The following is a 15,527-nucleotide window of genomic DNA, read 5'->3' as shown; positions in this document are numbered from 1 at the left end:
ACTGTAGCAAAATTAACTAGGAATAAGACCACAATAGAAACACACACACAATCATTATATAGCAGCGATGACTTCATGAATTTTTTCAATCGTAAAATTGAAAATATCAGGCAAATTAATTAATTAATTCAGACTATTAATTTAAAACTGGACAGTTTTATACCTAACCCTGTAAATAATAATATAATAATATCAGATCAACAATTACAATGTTTTACTCCCCTTGAAAAGATCGAACTAATTTCACTAATTTCGTCATCAAAATCATCAACCTGTATACTAGATCCTTTACCTACTTGTTTCCTCAAACAGATAATTCCTGAAACAATCAAACTTCTTCTAAAGATAATCAGTTCTTCCCTTAGCACTGGCTATGTACCTAAATCTTTTAAATTAGCAGTTATCAAGCCCCTGATTAAAAAACCTGACCTTGACCCCTGTCAGCTGTCTAACTATAGACCAATATCAAACCTCCCCTTTATCTCCAAGGTCCTAGAAAAGGTTGTAGCACAGCAGCTATGCTCACACTTACATAGGAATAACATTCATGAAATGTATCAGTCAGGATTTAGGCCTCATCATAGCACAGAGACAGCACTGGTAAAAGTGGTAAATGACCTACTACTGGCCTCTGATCAGGGTTGTGTCTCCTTGCTGGTGCTGCTTGACCTTAGTGCAGCTTTTGATACCATTGATCATGCTATTCTCCTCGATAGACTGGAAAATGTTGTAGACGTTAAGGGAACAGCCCTTTCCTGGCTCAGGTCTTATTTGACTGATCGTTATCAGTTTGTAGACGTAAATAGTGACTTCTCTACACATACTAAGGTAAAGTTTGGTGTTCCGCAAGGCTCTGTTTTAGGCCCACTGCTCTTTTCTTTATATATGCTACCTCTGGGTAAAATTATTCGTAAACATGTTATTAGCTTCCACTGTTACGCTGATGAAACACAGTTGTATGTTTCAGCAAAGCCAGATGACAGACACCAGCTTAATAAAGTTGAGGAATGTGTAAAAGACATTAGAAACTGGATGCTTATTAACTTTCTCTTACTTAAATCTGACAAGCCAGAAGTACTTGTACTAGGACCACATGCAGCTAGAAGTAAGTCCCCCTCCCCGACCCCTGCCGAGAGGCCCAGTGTCTCCTACCCAAGCTCACCCACGAAGATGACATCGAAGCCTACCTTTATAGCTTTCTTTCATCTCAGAAATATTGCTAAAATAAGAAATATATTGTCACTACATGATGCAGAAAATTAGTTCATGCTTTTGTTACCTCTAGGTTGGATTATTGTAATGCCTTACTGTCTGGATGTTCCAGTAGGAGCATAAACAAGCTCCAGTTAGTCCAGAATGCAGCAGCGAGAGTCCTTACTAGAATCAGAAGATATGAGCACATCACCCCTATCTTATTCACACTGCATTGGCTCCCAATCAAATTTCGTATTGATTATAAAATACTACTATTGACCTATAAGGCACTAAATGGTCTTGCGCCACAGTACCTGAGGGAACTTTTGGTCTTTTATGATCCGCCACGCCTACTCAGATCAAAAGGTGCAGGCTATTTGTTGGTACCTGGAATAGTGTGGGCTACAGCTGGGGGTAGAGCTTTCTCTTACAAAGCCCCACAGTTATGGAACAGCCTTCCACTTAGTGTTCGGGGCTCAGACACAGTCTCAGTGTTTAAGTCTAGGCTGAAAACATATTTGTTTAGTCAAGCCTTTAGTGAATAGCTTTTTCTTAGGTACAGGGGCAGGTCTGGAGGGTTTCACAGGCATAGAGTGTTGTGGTGAACTGGGATGTTTGGATGCTGTCGCCCCCCCACTCTCACGCGTTCACTCAGGTGTGTTGACGGTGGAGTGGCTGGCTGCTTTATGTCCCAGGGTGCCCTCATGTCTGTGTTAGCTTCTGACTCTCCCTTTTAGTTATGCTGTCATAGCTAGTCTTGCCGGAGTCCCTGCTTGCTCTCTGCACGCAAAGTACATTGTTCTTAGCCATTAGAGGACAAAAGCTTACCTAACAATCTCTCCCTCTCTCTCTCCCTCTCCTTCTCTCCCTCTCTCTCTCATCATCTGTTGAGCTACACATGCTACTCCTGAGATGCCAGTGATCCTGACCCCTTCTGCTCCTCCTCGCTGCCTGATCCATCCTGATGCCCTACTTCTGGTTGGAGTTCTCATGGGTTGAGTTCGCTCGCTGCTGCTGGGGCCCCCACATGGACGGCCTGAAGAACCCTTTGGATTGCTGGGGATGGCGCCACCTGGGGGCTGGGGAGATGGTTTGGGGATCTCATATGGGGAGTTGTACTTTGATGGCTTGGGACTGTGATTGTTGTGGTGGCTGCGGTTGCTCGAGCAGCTTTGTACTCAGAACTCCATCAATGGACAGTGGACAGGTTTGACAAACTGGACTTCATGTGAAAACTGTAATGAATTTACTGGTTGCAAAACTGCATGATTTGTCCATGTAGTACACAATTATATAAGGGAATGATTTATAATCGCACTATCTGGTGTCACCCAGATGAGGATGGGTTCCCTTTTGAGCCTGGTTCCTCTCAAGGTTTCTTCCCTGCCACCATCGTCTCTGGCTTGCTCATTAGGGATAAATTCCCATATTTACAATATATTTTGAATCCATTTATTTGTGTAAAGCTTTGTGTATGTCCACTGTTAAAAGCGCTACACAAATAAAATTGAATTGAATTGAAAGTTTCCCGTTGCGACCAGTAGCACTGCCCCCTTGTGGGCTGGGCCTGTAGCCGGGATAACAAGAACCCAAACCACTGCCTCTCCTCAGGCTTAGGGTCCAACAGGCTCTCAAAATAAAACTGGCACTGGAGCAGGAATACTTCAGGAAGGCATTCAATGCCATCGAATGGTGCTTGGGTGCCGTGGCGAGTCCACTGGGGGAAGTGCACCAAATCAAATGCCAGCCAGTAGCTCCTCTCTCCCCTTCCTACTGCATCCGGTGAAGTCAGAGTATTCTGTCAATGAGAGGTTTGTTCCCACCTGGTATTAATTGTTTGTTTATAGAAGTTTTTGAGGCTCACATAGCTGTTATTTAGGCCCTGATAAATAAAAACATAGATTTGAAGGCAGGTGTATTTTCTTTTTTCCATGACTGTATGTATTGTTATTTATTCTATTGCTGCTCATTCCTGTGTACTGTCATGTAATGATGCAGTAAAAGATGTTTTATTTAAATGGCAGGCAGACAAATCCAAAACGTGAATCAACCTCAGGAACAGGAAACAGCCAGAGGTCAGGCGATCAGGGAACAACAATGTTAAGGGGATATTCAAAATACACAAACAAGGAAATGGAACTGGGTCAGTAACTTGGAGTATAAAGAAACACGAAGCAAATGGATTGGCAAAGTCAGGCGACTAAACTCTGAACCCAGGCGTGAGTGATCATGATACATTAGGGAGACAACCAATGACAAGACATGAACCATAAAAACCACACATGGCAACGTAAACAAACATAACAATGCAGAAGTGAACGCCGTGGCACAGCTGGATGTGAGGGGGAAATATGTGACATGCACATAATGTAAATTTTGTTTTGATATGCTTGTGTCAGACCAAATTTATAATAAGTATAATGACAATAAGGGTTTTTTTTTATCTTATCTATCTTAATTGCATAAAATTCCTGCAAACATTCAACCACTCGTTCTTTAGATGACACACTAATTAGAATCTCAGACAGACTGTGAATGGACAACCTGAACATATAACACCTCCACCGCCTAGTGGTAGAAGCACACTACGTATACAGTTTTACTGGCTGTGTATCTGTCTATTCTACATATACTGACATAGGTTATTGTTTCCCATTCTGGATGCTGTATTGGTAAGTTCATGATGGCACAGATTGTATAATAGACAACTGTGGAATCCTGCACTCTCTAAATTTTAAGTATATGGGTCTCAAATTTGAGACACAGACTAGTGGCTCTACCCTATATCGGTGCACAATTCCCTTTCAATACTATTCCATTTTGTCTTTATTTAAGGCAGACATAATGCATTTCTGTACATCTTACTGTTTTTCTGTCAATAGATGCGTATTAAAACATGCAGTAGTTATTTGGCCAAAGATGAATAAATGGGGTGTTGATAATGAGACCCTTATTTTTCTATTGACTTGCTGTCATTCAAAAACAATTCAAATAGTCTTCAGTATTTCCTCTTCTTACACATTTTCATCTGCAAAAAGTAATGAACTAGCAAATGATGAAGCTAATAGCTTATATAGACCAATATAAACATGAGCATGAGAATTGCCTTGTTTATCAAATATAAATGTATTGCTGGTAAGATGGATATGTGTTTGGCGTTCAGTGAAACAAAACACTTTTTTGTTTTTTAAAGAGATGCAAAGGCCCTTTATGAAACACACAGGTGACACTTGAGTGGTTTATTGTCCAGCAGATGTCAGTATTGAGGTGGCTATCAAATACCTCCATAGGAAAGGAATTGAATTCACTTCAAATTAGGAGAGCAGGTTTGGAATCTGGTTTTGGAATTATAAATATTACAAACTGTTTAACATCAGTTACCAGTGAAACTAAAAGATGTGCTACCTGAATATATTTGAGTTTAACCATTCTCAATTAATTTTAAGTCTCGTTTTCCTGTGTCCTACTCAAATAAGGTAACTTTGGGATTTTTTAAGGATCTGTGAGATGAGTTTGGTACATTTTAGCATTCAGATCTAATTTTTTAATGTATACTCTAACGTATTTAGCTAAAAAAAATTGAAAAACGAATTTAATTATATGAGCCTGTATAGATAATATGTGGTTAAAGTACAAAAAAAAGGGGGACGGAATTTTACTGTGAAGTCATGTGACTTCAAGGAATTGTCACACCCTGCTCATTAAACAGCCAGCTTGGTATTTTGGATTTACAGAACTGCCTACAAACCTGGAGGCTTCAGTGCTCATGTATGATTTTACTGTTCTGTAATCTTTATCATTTTATTTCATTTCCTGTGTAGCATCAAATCCTGAAACAATATTTTAGTCATTTAATTTAGAGTGGATTAATCGTTTATTAATTGTAGTAAATTAGGAGTTGTTTCAGAAACATTGCTTACTGTAACTTTATAACAAGCTGCTGTTACTTTCCCTGAAAATCTTCTGTAATGTTAATGTTACTTTTTTTAACCAACCTGAACCCGTTCTTTCTGTTCCCACCAAGCCTGTAAAAGCTGCACACAAACATTTTAAAGCCATTAAGTACTGCAGATCATTCTCATCTAATTAACAAATGTGAATTCAAATTGACTGATGGAAGTGTGCAGGTTTAGTGTTGTGCCTCTAATTTTCCCTTCTAAAATGAAACACATAGACAATATACTATTGAGTTTATTGAACTGAACGTTTGATTCTGCAGTCTGGGTCCCTCGCAATCAGTCAGCAGATGATTCTGCCCGATCTTTACTACGCATGCGCAAAACGTCACATGCTATGGTTTTATATTCAAAATGGGCGGTCTCCAATCCTCTTGTTATATAATTACAGCATATACAAAGTATCCAATTAAAGCTATCCAATTTCCATAAAGAAATATTTTATTTTCTTTCAGATTTTTAAATTAATAAAATATTCCTGCTACTAAAATATGATTTGCTGTAGTTATTGTGGCTGTTCCTATCAGAGATAACATACTTTTATGAAGAGCTCTGTTAAGTCACAGATTGAGGAAACACAGAATGCCCAACTGAACACTGCGACAATAAAGGTGATAAGTGAGCTGACAAATTTTCACAAAATGTAAGATGAAATCTGAGTGAGAAATCGTAAGGTAATAAATAAAGTTTGGTGAGAGATTGTCAGCTAGGATTTTAGGTTAATTTCTGATGGAGTCTCATCATCATTTCTGAAAAAGTCCACTTTCAAATAACATCTGTTTCTATTGTTTCTTTAAGATTCCTGTAGACAAGACTGCACAGATCAGACCCATACCAGACTGGAAAACCAAATACCACCAGGAAAATGTGAGGTGAGTACAGATTACTGAGGACATATTACAAGAAATGCAAATAAAACCTTAAAAAAGAAAAATAGAGTTTTAATTAAACATAAAGGAGAGCTTCCCTTAAAGAAATATAGAGTTTATCTTTACACAGTGGTATTATGTCAGTTTCTTAATAATGTAATTTTTGCATAAAGTGAGAAAATAAATGATTACATTACCTTTGTTCCAGGATAATGAAGACACGAAGAAAAACAACATGTCACTGCAAGCTGAAATAAACAGTACTGTGACATCCAGACATTCCCAAGCTGATGAGTATGAAGACATTACTGGTCAGGAAGCCACATCGTCTCCAGATGATATCAAGCTGCATACAGAAATAAAGAATGAGGTCACTGGTGGTTGCCTAAAAACTCCAAGAGTAGCTTCTGAACACAAACAAGCTGATGGGTGTTTAGAAAATATTATTACAACCACTGAAGCACCACGAACAGCTGAAGCACCACAAGAAGATGTTACTGAAGAAATGACCAGAGGGGGATCAGCTTTATCAGTTGGTGATGTTGAATCCACAAGTGATTCCTCCAGTTTCACTATTGTGCTGTTTGGAAACACCTCTGCAGTCCACCTTGGAGATGAAAATATACTACTTGGAGCAGAACATGTTCTTCCAGATCAGGCCCACATCTCCAGAAAAAGAGAACTGTCAGGACGTGCATTGTCAGTGGTCAACATACTGGACTTGCATGAGAGTGTTTTGTCCATGGATTCTGTGGACCACATCACTGGTCAGTTAGTTAATGAAAACAACATCCAGTCCTTCATCTTTGTCCTGAAACTGGGACAATTTACAGATGATGATAAAATGGGACTTGAATGGCTGGAAAGAAAATTTGGAGAACGTGCTCTTTCCTTTGTGATGATTCTGTTCACTTACGAGAGAGAGGAGGAGTGTGACACCATCACAGATGACCTGAAGAACAACACTGTACTAGAGCAACTGATGAAGAAGTGTGGAGGCAGATACTGCACATGCAGCAAGAGCATGAACAACCAGTCAGAAATGAGAACACTGCTGGAGAAGATTGATGATCTCTTCTCTGAGAACAATCAGAGCTTCTACACTGCTGAGAACTACAACACAGAATTAAAGTTTGAAGAACACCAGCTCAATCGGAGGAGGCAGAAAGGTGGTTTATGATTTTCTTGTCTTATGAATACCAGAAATATATATGTATATATGTGTATATACATGGGTATTAAGTCAGTGACAGTATACACAGTATACCTACACTCTATTTCAGAATTTTATGAATGTAATTTAGAGAAAGAAGGCATGGCAGATCAAGCTACAGATGATGAAATAGACACCCAGCCAGTGAAATTTGAACATTGAAAAAAAAAATTGTTATTTTAGCTTCCTAACACAGTATATTGAAGCTGATTGAATTAAATTAAGAGACTAAAAGTAATTGGACAATTGGCTGCTCAGCTGCTCCATGGCTAGGTGTGTGTTATTTCCTCATTATTTCACTTACAATAAGCAGATAAAAGATCTGAATTTGATTTAAAGTGTAGCATTTGGATTAGTTAACTTTCAGTATGAAGTTAAAACAAAATTAGTTAAAATTAAATATGAAACTCTTTAATTTGAACTCATTCATTATTTAATTTAAAATACAATATACTATTGTAGATAGCTAAAATAACAATAACTTTGTCAATGTCCAAATATTTATGGACCTGACTGTATGTAATATATACACATCCGTCACTTTAATAGGAACACCTGTAACAGCATGAATGTGCAGGTTATATATATATTAGTTCCTAATAAAGTGGACAGTGAGTGTATATGGTAGAGGTGGTAACAGTGTGGTGAAACAGAATGTTTTGGACAAAAGGCCTTCATCAGCTGTGCAAGCAGAGTGCTTCTGAGGCAGTAGTAAAACCAGTGGATATTTGAAATGCTTGAGGATGTAATAGCTTTAGTCAAAACATAACATTTATTCCTTGGGGTTGGGGATCTCAGGAACATCCTGGAGGATTTAGAAGTTATTAACTATAATATCCATTAGTGAGATGATAAGTAAGTACCAAAGGAACTCTGTGTGTGCTAGCAGGGGAATGTGTGGAGACCCGTGCACCTGTTCCCTCAATAGTGCTAATACAGTGCACGGCATGATCTACAACGTTTTTAGGGAATCCACAGTTGTAAATATAATTGCACAATTCCTTACTTTTGCTGGAAAAAATCTTTATTCTCACTGCAGATGCATTTAAATCTCACTGGCTGTGAATAAGGGATGGAATCATCACAGTGTTTAGGATGTGAAGAGTTGTACTCCAAGTAGGAATGACATTCTATCAGTTTATAATGGATGGTGGTTTTCAGAGTGGAATTTACTGCCTTCAAGGATATGTCTAGATTGATGACATGTTATGCTCGAGCCAGCGTGAGCAATACTCCATGTATATTCTAGAGCTTAGTAAAATGTGGAGAAGGAGAAAATAAAAAAAGCTGGAGCTCCTAAACTTTGCAGTTAGCAATGCCATCGATGTACCTAAGAAATAGTGTAGGTAAATGACCAGTAAATTGTTCAAAGAACGTCTCCAGGTTACGTATGTAACCATGGTTCCCCGAGGGAACGAGACGCTGCGTCGAAACGCTATGGGAACACCTTCAGCTTGACCATGCTCTGAATCAAGTCAAGTCAAGTCATGTCAAGTGGAGTTTATTGTCATTTCAGCCATATACAAGTACATAGCGAAACGAAACAACGTTTCTCCAGGACCAAGGTGCTACATAAGACAACACAGAACGACACAGAACTATGGGGACTACATAAATTAAACAAAGTGCACAAGTGCAAACGTGCGGACGCACAAGACAGAACAAGACAGTACAATAACTACAACGCCAACCAGTACGCAGTCCTGTTTGAAAGTGACCAAGTGACAATAGTGCAAATATTACAGAGTTTGATATAAATAGCTGAAGTAATGTAAACATAATGGTATTGTATTATGTGTAAACATAATAGTAGCAGCAGCAGCATAAAACGTGCAAAACACGTGTAAAACATGTGCATGGAAGATGTTCAGTTGTGTGTATGTGTGTATATGTATGTGTGTGTGTGTGTGTTCCTTCCTTCAGTCCAGTTCTAGGTATTGAGGAGTCTGATGGCATGAGGGAAGAAACTATTGCACAGTCTGGTCGTGAGGCCCGAATGCTTCGGTACCATTTACCAGATGGCAGAAGGGTGAAGAGTGTGTGAGAGGGGTGTGTGTGGGATCATCCACAATGCTGGTGGCTTTGCGGATGCAGCGAGAGGTGTAAATGTCCGAGATGGAAGAGAGACCCCGATGATCTTCTCCGCTGTCCTCACTATCCGCTGCAGGGTCTTGCGATCTGAGACAGTGCAATTCCCAAACCAGGCAGTGATGCAGCTGCACCGGATGCTCTTGATAGTCCCTCTGTAGAACATGGTGAGGATGGAGGGTGGGAGATGTGCTTTTCTCAGTCTTCTCAGAAAGTAGAGGCGCTGCTGGGCTTTCTTTGTTGTGGAACTGGTGTTGAGCGACCAGGTGAGGTCCTCCGCCAGGTGAACACCAAGAAACTTGGTGCTCTTGACGATCTCCACGGAGGAGCCGCCGATGTTCAGCGGAGAGTGGTCTCTCTGTGCTCTTCTGAAGTCAACAACCATCTCTTTAGTTTTGTCCACATTCAGGGACAGGTTGTTGGCTCTGCACCAGTCTGTTAGCCACTGCACCTCATCTCTGTATGCTGACTCGTCGTTCTTGCTGATGAGACCCACCACGGTCATCGGCGAACTTGATGATGTGGTTTGAGCTGTGCGTTGCTACACAGTCGTGAGTCAGCAGGGTGAACAGCAATGGACTGAGCACACAGCCCTGTGGGGCTCCAGTGCTCAGTGTGGTGGTGTTGGAGATGCTGTTCCCGATCCGGACTGACTGAGGTCTCCCGGTCAGGAAGTCCAGGATCCAGTTACAGAGGGAGGTGTTCAGGCCCAGCAGGTTCAGCTTTCCAATCAGGTGCTGAGGAATGATTGTGTTGAATGCTGAACTAAAGTCTATGAACAGCATTCTAACATAAGTGTCTTTATTGTCCAGGTGGGTGAGGGCCAGATGGAGGGTGGTGGTGATGGCGTCATCTGTTGAGCAGTTGGGGCGGTAAGCGAATTGCAGGGGGTCCAGTGAGGGAGGCAGCAGGGTCTTGACTTGCCTCATGACGAGCCTCTCGAAGCACTTCATGATGATGGGTGTAAGTGCAACGGGACGGTAGTCATCGAGGCAGGACACTGAAGACTTCTTTGGCACGGGGACGATGGTGGTGGCCTTGAAGCACATCGGAACAACGGTGCTGCTCAGGGAGGTGTTGAAGATGTCCGTGAAAACATCTGCCAACTGGTCTGCACATCCCCTGAGCACCCTGCCAGGAATGTTGTCTGGTCCAGCAGCCTTCCGTGGGTTGACTCTGTGTAGAGTCTTCCTCACATCGGCCGTGGTTAGACACAGCACCTGGTCATTGGGAGAAGGGGTGGTCTTCCTCGCCGTCACGCCGTTCTGTGCCTCGAACCGAGCGTAGAAGTCGTTCAGCGCATCTGGGAGGGAGGCATCACTGTCACAGGCAGATGGTGATGACCTGTAGTTTGTGATGTTCTGGATGCCCTGCCACATGCCCCGGGTGTCTCTGCTGGTCTTGAAGTGGTTGTGGATTCTCTGAGCGTGTGCGCGCTTTGCTTCTCTGATGGCTCGGGACAGTTTGGCCCTCGCTGTTCTTAGGGCCACCTTGTCGCCTGCTCTGAAAGCAGAGTCCCGGGTCCTCAGTAGCGCACGCACCTCTGCAGTCATCCACGGCTTCTGGTTGGAGCATGAGGTGATGGTCTTAGAGACGGTGACGTCATCAATGCACTTGCTGATATAGCTGGTCACTGATGTCGCGTATTCCTCCAAGTCAGTGAAGTTGCCGTCAGTTGCCGCTTCCCTGAACGTGTGCCAGTCAGTGTGTTCAAAACAGTCCTGAAGAGCAGAGATGGCTCCTGCTGGCCAGGTTTTCACCTGCTTCAGAACCGGTTGGTTCGTCTGACTAGCGGTCTGTATGCTGGGATTAGCATAACAGAGATGTGGTCTGAGTAGCCGAGGTGGGGGCGGGGCTCCGCCTGGTACACGCCGGGGATGTTTGTGTAAACAAGGTCCAGCACGTTCTTCCCTCTTGTTGCAAAGTCCACATGCTGATGGAATTTAGGGAGCACTGACTTGAGATTTGCATGGTTGAAATCTCCGGCAACAATAAACAGTCCATCAGGGTTTGAGTTCTGCAGCTCACTATTAGCCCCATACAGTACACAGAGCACCTCCTTAGCATTAGCACTGGGGGGAATGTATACACCGATTATGAGGACGGTAGTGAATTCCCGTGGTAAATAAAAAGGTCTGCATCTAACAGTCACAAACTCCAACAGCAATGAGCAGTAACTAGAAACTAGCACAGAGTTCTTGCACCATTCCGTGTTGATGTAAACACACAAGCCGCCGCCGCGAGCCTTACCGCACAGAGCTGTGTTTCTGTCAGCACGAAACGAGGCTAGCCCATCTAGCTGAATGGCGGCGTCCGGAACTCTGTCGCTGAGCCACGTCTCCGTGAAAACAAGGACGCAGCAGTCTCTGAGCTCCCGCCGCGTAGTTTGCTGGAGTCAGATGTAATCCAGTTTATTGTCCAGGGAGCAGACATTGGAGAGCAGGATGGACGGGAGAGCCGGCCGGCTAGGGTTTGTTTTTAGCCTAGCACGAACCCCCGCCCTCTTGCCGCGCTTCTGCTTTCTCGCGCACCGCTTGCGACGTCCCCTCCCCCGGCCACCGGCATCAGGCGATGCCGAGCTGGAGGGCTGGAGGCCTGGTCCCCGCAGCAAGCAGAGATTGCGTAGCTTCTCCACCAGATCATCCTGCAGAGTGGCTGTATTGTTGTGTCTTAAGTTTATAAGTGTCTGGCAGTGGTATACACGAACACCGGTAGCTCCGATGTCCATGTGCCGTTAAAAAGTCGGCCTAAGGACGAAAAAAGCACCATTTTGTATCCGGAGTGGCGCTGCGTGCTACTGCCGCGCCGCCATCTTGGATCGTCATCATGGATCATGTGTGTAATCAGTCCAATGGATGGGCGAAACGTCGCGGGCGGGGTGAAGTAGCGACCAAGAAGCTTAAAAGCACACACGGTGGATTCAGCGGCAGCTTCGAGAATGAAGTGGGTGCTCGCAGGGATGCCGTAAGTATGGCCCTGCGATGCAGCATCTTATTCCCTCTGGGAACCATGGTTACATGCGTAACCTGGAGACGTTCCCCTTCAGGAATTCGAGCTGCGTCGAAACGCTATGGGAACGCTATGTGGAAGAGCACAGCTAGGGCGAGAGAACAAAAGAGCCTGGAGTGGCTTGCATGTCGAGATATAACCTGACGAGAATCAGAGGCCCGGACCAACCCGCAGAGTTGCAGATGTCCTGCATAGGGACACCTGCCAGAAAGGCCTTGGAGGCCGCCACACTTCTAGTTGAGTGAGCCTTGACTCCCAAAGGCGAGGGGAGATCAGAGGACTCATAGGCCAAACAGATGGCATCCACGATCCACCGGCTGAGGGTCTGCTTAGTAGCAGGGAGACCTTGCTTAGGGGGACCATAGCACACAAACAAATGGTCCGCCTTTCTCCACAGGGTAGCTCTGTGGACGTACGCGTCCAGTGCTCGCACTGGACATATACAATAAGCCTCTACTGGTCGGGCTCCCAAAAGGGAGGAGGACAGAAGGCCTGGAGTACGACAGGCCGTGGTGTAGAGGAGGGAACTTTAGGAACATACCCTGCTTGTGGGTGAAGAAACGCTTTGGCCAGACCGGACGCAAAGTCTAAATAAGAGGGGGCCACTGAGAGGTCCTGTAGATCCCCAGCTCTCTTGAGAGAGGAAATCGCCAGAAGATAGGATATCTTCAAAGTGAGATGACAATCATATATCTCCTCTATAGGCTCGAAAGGTTTACAGAGAGCCTCCAGTCTGAGAGCCACAAGTCTGTACCATGGTCTCCAGTCTGAGAGGAGCTGGATGAATCAGAGACAACCAGAGGGGACAGTGCGACATCTCCTGAGTTGCAAACAGATTCACCTGAGCCTGGCCAGACACTCTCCATATCTGCCTTACCACCTCAGGGTGAAGCCTCGTTCCCTGGGCCACGGTCCCTGCCTCGACAGCATGTCCGCTCCCATATTGAGATGTCCAACGGGAGGAGTTTCCCCTGGAACCACACAAGGTGCACCAGCCTGTAAAGGGGGTGCGAACACAGACCTCCCTGGTGGTTGATGTAAAAGACCACTGCTGTGTTGTCGGTGTGCACCAACACATGGCGATCTCTTTGGTCCGGGAGAAAGTGTTTTGATGCTAGAGACACGGCCAGCATCTCCAGGCAGCTGATGTGCCATGTGAGATGGCGGCCGCTCCACAGACCAATGGTCTTGAGCCACCACTGTAGGGGTCTCATGTACAGCAGGCCAAATGGTATCACGTTGGCCATCAGACCCAGCAGTCTCTGGAACTGCTTTACAGTGAGTGACCAGCCTTCTCTCACTCTCGTGACTGCTGTGATGATCGACTCGATCTGAGCAGGAGACAGATGTGCCTGCATCGTGGTCGAATCCCCACCGCATCCACATACTTCATGAGTGCGCAAGGTGAGAGTGCCAGGCCGAACAGAAGAACCCGATATTGGTAAGCTTCACCCCTGAAAGCAAACCTCAGGAACTTCCTGTGTCGGGGAAGGATGGAGATATGGAAAATCCGTCTTTTAGATCGATCGTAACAAACCAGTCCTCAGACCTGATCTGAGACACGACTTGATTGATTGTGAGCATCCTGAACATCAGTGGCATGACTGAACGGTTCAAATGACGCAATTCTAAAATGGGACACAACCTTCCATCCTTCATCGGAACAATGAAGTACCGGCTGTAGAACCCAGAGTCTCTGTCATGAGGATGGCCCCCTTCCTCAGGAGAGTGTTTACTTCTTGTTCCATTACCAGAGCCTGCTTTTTTTTTTTTTTTTTTTTTTTTTTTTTTTAAGGGGAAAAGATGCGGAACATGAAAGATGCACATTTGCATCTGCTAGCACTCTGCTTGTGAGCCTCTGGGCCCACCCGAGTGGGAAGAACCCCACAGAAATGAGGCGGTGGAGAACCGGATTGGATTCGGTAGCCTCTCTCTACAGTATGCAGGACCCATTGAGACACATTTGGCAGAAGTTAGAATGTGTGATACTCCACACAGGCAATAACCCAAGCTTAGGATTGAACCAGAGACCCTGGAGCTGTGAGACGGCAATGCTTCCCGCCTCTCTGAGTTGGATTCTATTCCCACGTTGCCTAATAGTCTACTAAGGGAATCAGTCTCTCGAGACTGATCTCTGGTGTAATGAGAGCGGCTAGCTCGGTGCCCTGAAGCACCGGACCGGCAGGGGACGGCCGAACTAGCTGCTCTGGAAGCCTCTGAAGAGGTAGCAAGCCTCCCAGTACCGCCACGTTCCCGGAGACCGCTGCGCCCCGAAGCACCATGGGTGGCAAGGTTGGCAGACCGATCTCCTGAGGGCACTGAGGAGAGACGGGCGCTGTGTGATGAGGTGTACACCACTCTTCCCCAGAGGGGCCTGCCCTCAGAAGTCCTGGGCCCCAAGTGTCAGGACTTCCTGGCCGAGGTCTTCTTAAACCGCAGAACGGTCCACAGATCGGCCTTGCCCTAGAAGACCCCGGCTTAAAGAGTCTTTTTTTTTGAGACTCCTGGTATGAGGAGCTGGTACACGGAGGGGGCTGCTCCTGCCTGGCAGCCCCACGAGCTAGAGAGCGGCGAGGGAGGAACCGCTGAAATGCTGCCGCTTGTGTACGGGCCTCCTGGTACCTGTTGATGGCGGCATTGACGGCATCACTGAGCAGGCCAGAAGGCACAAGTGGGCATCCATGAGGAAGACCCTGTCCCTGTCTTTCATACTGGACAGGGTCAACCACAGATGCCTCTCCGCCGCCTCCAGTGCTGCCATGGACTGGCCGATAGCACGGGCGGTCTCCTTGGTGGCACGGAGAGACAAATCAGCGGTTCGTCCGAACTTGGTGACATCCTCAGACTTAATCTCCCTGCCTTCGTCTAGCTCTCTCAGCAGAACGGCTTAGTAGGCCTGCAACACCGCCATGGTGTGCAGGCAAGCGCCAACCTGGCCTGCTGCCATTTACCCCTTGCCCACCAGCACTGAGGTGGTCCGCAGCGGCTTGGAGGGCAATGTCTGAGCCTTCAGGGACGATGCCGTGCCAGGGGACAGATAGCTAGCCAGCGCCTGTTCAACCCGGGGCATCGCCCTGTAACCATGCTCACTCAGCCCCGCCACATTAGCATAATAGCTGGAGGCGGGACTGAAGATACGGGCCGAATAAGGCCTCCCCCACGACCTAGACACCTCGGTGTGGAGGTCGGGAAAGAAAG

The sequence above is a fragment of the Pangasianodon hypophthalmus genome, chromosome 29 (assembly GCF_027358585.1).
Source record: "Pangasianodon hypophthalmus isolate fPanHyp1 chromosome 29, fPanHyp1.pri, whole genome shotgun sequence".
Lineage (NCBI taxonomy): Eukaryota > Metazoa > Chordata > Actinopteri > Siluriformes > Pangasiidae > Pangasianodon > Pangasianodon hypophthalmus.
The sequence above is the reverse complement of the archived record's forward strand: the minus strand, read 5'-3'. Positions refer to the sequence as shown.